At 40.5% G+C, this 6,000-nt stretch overlaps 1 protein-coding gene across 3 annotated transcripts in view; it reads left to right on the top strand.

Annotated features, from left to right (window-relative positions):
* The first annotated feature begins 851 nt into the window (after nucleotides 1-851).
* Nucleotides 852-6,000, top strand: part of LOC121541873 (spectrin beta chain, non-erythrocytic 1-like) — a 118,675-nt gene continuing 113,526 nt past the window's right edge. For all 3 annotated transcript variants that reach the window (XM_041851223.1, XM_041851220.1, XM_041851219.1), the window contains exon 1: nucleotides 852-1,244. The gene's annotated coding sequence lies outside the window, so the exon portion shown is untranslated. The remainder of the gene's footprint in view (nucleotides 1,245-6,000) is intronic.

Here is a 6,000-nt window from a genome sequence, read left to right as displayed (position 1 = left end):
AAAGTAAGTGTGCTCCTAGTAGAGTGTACTCCTACTATTTGTTTAAAACATAGTTGTGATATTTCTTATATCTTTCACTTTATACATTGGAGCAAGTTCTGCCCCTCTCTGTCTGTCTGCAGTAATTTTAAGACTATCATAAAAAAGTGGTTGCTGATGTTCTGGACTTGAAAGATTTTCTTAAATACAGTGATATCCTCACACATCCTGCACATAGGCCCTAGTGTAATAGTTTTTCTAGCTTTCTTTTGTCATGTTCTGTTCTTGAAATATTTTCTTAAATAAGGTTTGTGTTTCTCATACTGTACATTCACACACTAGGCTATGGAGGTGTACCGCTATAGTAGAGCTATATTGCTCCGTTTCTATTTCTAGGGAGGATGGAGGGATAAATTGCCTAAAGATCAGATGAAAAAATCATCGAGTTGCCAGGAGGATCATATCGATATAGGCTCCTCAGAATGACACGATTGGGGTTCCAACACGTGATTCACATAAGTAATTTGACGCCTCCCTCACTACAATTACAGTATAATGTAGGCCTAGCTACAATATTCATCCGCCCCCATCAAAAACGTAACGTTTCTCAAATTCACATTTGCAGAAAGGATACCGTGTATGCATGGGGCCACAAAGGACCCCAATATTTCGAGTAATAAACGGAATATGTAAGGTTGGAATCTGCCTGGAATTATGAACCAGTGATAGCACCAGAGACAGCTCCACTGACAATGAATCCACGGCACGCGCATCCGCTGTTATTGTGTGGAGGCTTTGAGTGTGTCTACACCGTATTTGAATGTGATTGACTGAGCAGGCTCAGCCCCCCCCTCATTATTTTCTTTCTCGCTGTTGAACAAACTGGAGTAGGGGACGAGCGTTGGAGGTTAGTTAGGAGGAATAGGAAGCTGCGGACATCTCTCTGATGCTGATTTATAAATTATTTTTGATATCCTTTGCGAGTACCAACAACGCTTTACCTTTATTCTGTCAAACGCTAGGACTGCTTATGTTTCGTAACACGCCGTGCTGCACAATCAGCGTGAACAGATCTTATTCAAGGATTCGGATTTAACAGAAATGCGCTGTCAACTGGGGTTTTAAACATTATCATTAACATTGAATTAAGTCACTAATGCCAGTAACCAGAGACTATATTTATGTTAGTGTTATATGTTATATGTTATCAGTGACGCGGTAAAAATATAGAGTCTCCCACTAACGAAGATAAACAACGAGAACGGGTAAGCGTGATTATTTTTCCTACAACACCACCTCCACCAACCAGCTAACGTTAGCTAACTAGCAAACATGGGCACATCCTAATATTCAGGTAAAGATGTTATTGGGATGCCCTTTATTGTCCTTTTAAAATAGCACATTATTTACAAATATATTATCCATACAGTAATAAAACATTGGCTCTCAAGTTGGCTAGCTAACAAGGTATCTTCTATTGGCTACCTCGCCATGCTGTGTGTTGACTGGCTTTGTTTGAGTCTGTGTTTGCCAGTTAGCTTGATGACTAGCTAGCTCCCCTCATCCCCTGTCTCGAGCCTGCCAGCCATCCAACCTGCCTGTGTTACTATCTGATTTCCCGCTGAACATGAAATTAGCCTTGGCCAAGGTAGCTATCTCGCTCTCAATAAATGTTGCATTCATACCTGACCATCAAATTCATTAACGGTGCTTATATTAAACATTTTCATCAAATGTTTGTACACCTTTATAAATATTCTGCTGGACGAGCTTCATATGAGTTTTGAAATGTAATTCGTAGCTATGGGTAACCCTGGCTGTTGTGCTGTCTCATGATGAGGCCAAACAAACAACAAGAAAACTATTTTCTGGGGGCACACAGGTATCTGCTGCTGGCTCGCTATTGCAATGTTATTTGCCTGTGGATATTATAAAATATAAAACATTTCATTATTTGCAAGATAGCTGGCCTGCCTTGTGGTTAAGTCAAGATATCTATACTGAACAAAAATATAAACGCAACAATTTCAACGATTTTACTGAGTTACAGTTAATAATAATATGCCATTTAGCAGACGCTTTTATCCAAAGCGACTTACAGTCATGCGTGCATACATTTTTGTGTATGGGTGGTCCCGGGGATCGAACCCACTACCTTGGCGTTACAAGCGCCGTGCTCTACCAGCTGAGCTACAGAGGACCACAGTTCATTTAAGGAAATCAGTCAATTGAAATAAATTAATTGGGCAGAATCCATGCATAGGCCCACCCACTGGGGAGCCTCCATAGCTCGTGATTTCCAACCATCCATCCATTCCTCGTCCACCCTGGGTAGGCAACAACTGGAGGACACTCATCCGTCCAATAGCCTATCAACAGATCTGAAGTAGTCACTAGCTCTCTAACCTGTACCCCCGCACATTGACTCGACCTGTTCCCCCTGTATATAGCCTCATTATTGTTATTTGATTGTGTTACTTAAAAAATAAAAGTACATTTTTTAAAACTTTAGTTTATTTAGTAAATATTTAATCCAAACGTTTGCCACACTGCTAACCTTATGCCTAACCTTAAATTAAGACCAAAAAGCTAATTTCTGTTTTCATGAATTTTATCAATATAGCCACTTTGTGGCTGAGTTAACTAGTGGGAACCAATGTTCAGGTCTTGAGGCAACAATTACTCATTTTAAACAAAGTACAGACTTCAGTCTGTCATTGAGATAAAAGGCAAATAGTGTACAGTTTTCCCCTTTCTGTTTCGGCCTATTCTTCAGTTTTAGAATTTGGTGGTTGAATCAACTCAAGCACCTCTTTATATTTGAGTGTTGCTCTCAGCCTCTTCAGCAGGATTAATTTGATCTGCTCAATGAAGTTGTTCTGACCTCATCTCAAGTTTTTAAAATTTATTTGTACAAGTCTGCATGTGAATGTACCAATGTGTTGTTGTCATTAGTCCACAGTCACAGCAAATTTAAACACATTGAAGAGACTAAGAGATGGACGAAAATGAATGGTCTATCTGCAGGCGTAGACCACTTGAGGACAGAGTGATGTCCTCCTGCTCTGGGTTTTGTATTGAGTCATTGGTTCACTGGGCTTTCCATAATGCTTCAATAAATTGTCCTTTATAATTACTCTACACTACTCATCTCTACCTGTCTACTCTACTCTACATGATGCTCATTGACTAGAGTGAGCCATTTTCAAGACCCTTGCTATCTACTGGAGTCACTTGGGTGTTCCATGGTCTGTCATAGAGAAGCCTATGTTTGGTCTCATTATAGGCTGTGAGATCCTTCTCTCTTTAATAAGTAGTGCTGAAACACAACTTATATTGAAGCCTGCTACTGTATGGGAGGTAGCAGGGGTGGGCTGTTATTATATTGACTCATTAGTGTTTAAGGATGGGATTATTTTAGGTTTAGGCCTAAGCATTTCATAGATTGGTTGCCTAAAATTAGATGACATTGTACTGTGTCGTTCTGCAACGTTTCTCTTGTATTGAGCTTGGCTGTAGTGGGAAATTTAGTCCCCTAACAGTTTGCTTTGTTTTTGGCATGGTAGTATAAGTTTGTGTCTCCCACATCATCCGTCCAGTTATCCAAGGCAGGCAGGAGTTTTGCCACCCTGGATAGAGTGGGTGGGCGACGGGGGTGGAGTATTTAGCAAGTTGTGGACACATCCTCTGGCCTTGTGATTCCTTATTTTTTCCTTTGGAGTCCATGCTGGGCTTGTGAAATTCATCCTAAATCCCTCCCAGGTTTACTGTAGCTTGGAGAATGGTCTTGGAGAAGTCCGTCAGAGCTCCTTTGAGCCATCTCAAGTAAAGAAGCAACAATATGTCCAATTGATCAGGCGCCCATTGCCTTAAATGGAGAAGGGTCTGAGATTCAGAGGTGGTACATGGTGTATCCAGAGCTCAGGCTGAATGATTGACTGTAGGGAAATCTGATGAATGAGCCCATATTGGAATCTGTGAGGTTCTCAGTGACCGTGATTAGGCTAAAGGTCTGTTACCCAAGTGGAAAGCCAACCCTGACCTGACCCTGCCCTTCCTCCTAAGTCTCATGACCCGGGCCCCGTGGCATTTGTGTTGAAGGTCACAAGACTGCGAAGGAGTGCAATGGAGCACATTGGATGGCTCACTTCTGCCAGTTTGGCTAAATGACTAATTCAAACAATGAGGGAGAATGATAGAGAGGATGAGAGTAGTGAGCTCACTGGTTTTTATTTTTATTTTTAATTAAAAAATGGTTTAAAGACCATAGCTTCTGTCAAAGTGACAGTCCATATGAGGCCATATAACACTATTCGCTATTAAAGAGCGAGGGTGCTTTCAAGGTTTTTAATTGCATTGCGGTGGGTCAGGCCACAAAGAAATTGGCACTGATTGGCCTATATGAAAAATACTCAAGTCAAGATCAAACACATAGCTTCACACTAAACTTGACTCCTGTATTGGAATGTAGCCTAGATGGAGATAAGAGAAGGAGAATATGCCCGACTCCTGGCCAGTCACTATATAATTAGCTTATTGCATAGTCATTTCTGTTACCCACTGTAGAGCAATGAAAGATAGCTTCAGTTAGGGCTGGGCAATATATCAAATTAATTAGATTCATTGGAATTTATGTTTTTGAATGATATTCCAAATGCCTGCATCGCAAGAAACAAGATTTTGTTATTTTTCGTTTTTATGAGTGTTTATGTCCGCTTGTTCTCATGTTGTATTTTTGGTCTTGTCTCTTTCGCTCCTTCTGTGCTGTGCACCTCCCCATTTACACCAGAGATCTGTATATAATGAAGAGATGCATCTCCGCCCTAACAATGGGAATCGTCCCAAAGCCTGGAAGGCAGGCAACAAGCTTAGGTCCAAAATAAGCCCATAGAAACGCATCAGGCTTATTTTGGATATATTGTAGCGAGAGTGAAACCTATGGTTTACACCACCCCATCCCCTCCCCCTGCCTCTCACGCCAACACAGTTGAGAGATCACATCTTCCTCTCTGACAAGCGGTCTCAACTCACTATTTGCATATGAGGTTTGGTCCAGCAGAATCGGTCATATGGACACCAAAACACATTGAGACATTATTTTACTGTAATACAGGATAAGTTAACTTTTCTAACAATATCCTTTTTATGTCTCAACTACTCAAATTGCGCGCAGAGCAGACACTACTAAAACGAGAGTATCAATGAACATTGATTCTAGAAAATGAATGCTCAGTTTGTCGCACGCGGCATTGGGGTACCACGTACCGCTAGCAGCATTTTATCCAAAGACTGCTATACTAGCTGTCTAGTCTGTGTTTTATAAATGTACAATAAGCATAAAACACAATTATTAGCAACTCGTTCTAATTTCGAGAAACAAGGTAGGCCACTTGATTTCAACATCTGAACAAAGTGGACAGGCTAACATGCTTTTCAAACAGTTGGAGACAGACAGAGGGGTGTGTTAATAACAATTCAACTGTTCAAGCTTGTTAGATAGCAAATAGATCCAAGTTGGCTAAACTTGAAATATAAAGATTAGCTGGCTAATCATTAGCACGTGGGCTTGAGAGATTGTTGATGAGACCTGTGTTCATTTTCTATAGCCTAATACCTGCTACAAGAAGTTAGTCATTATTAGTGAATGTGCATTATGCATGGTTCTGGTTACATTTGTAACAGAAAAAGGCATTTAATAGACAGACTTGAAAGCCAGATCAGTGATTATTGCAAAAAAAGCAGGTTAAACTATTTTAATAAAATAATTTAATTATTAGTGGGTCTTATAGTTGTGGAAGGCTTATATTTAGCCTAGGTGTGATGAGTGATTTCGAAGGAGTCAGGCGCAGGAGGGTAAATCACAAAATAACAGGATTTATTCAGAAATATAGAGTTACGCAGTAATGCATCAAAACACTCCAGTGAGCAAAACAAGTGCATTGGAAACAACAAGGCACACAGGGAAATGTCCCGGCGATACAAAATACAAGGAGCTCCACTGAGCTTCTCTATCCTCCACAA

The sequence above is a fragment of the Coregonus clupeaformis genome, chromosome 27, assembly GCF_020615455.1.
Source record: "Coregonus clupeaformis isolate EN_2021a chromosome 27, ASM2061545v1, whole genome shotgun sequence".
Lineage (NCBI taxonomy): Eukaryota > Metazoa > Chordata > Actinopteri > Salmoniformes > Salmonidae > Coregonus > Coregonus clupeaformis.
Note: the sequence above shows the minus strand (reverse complement) of the source record. Positions and strands in the feature narration are given on the sequence as shown.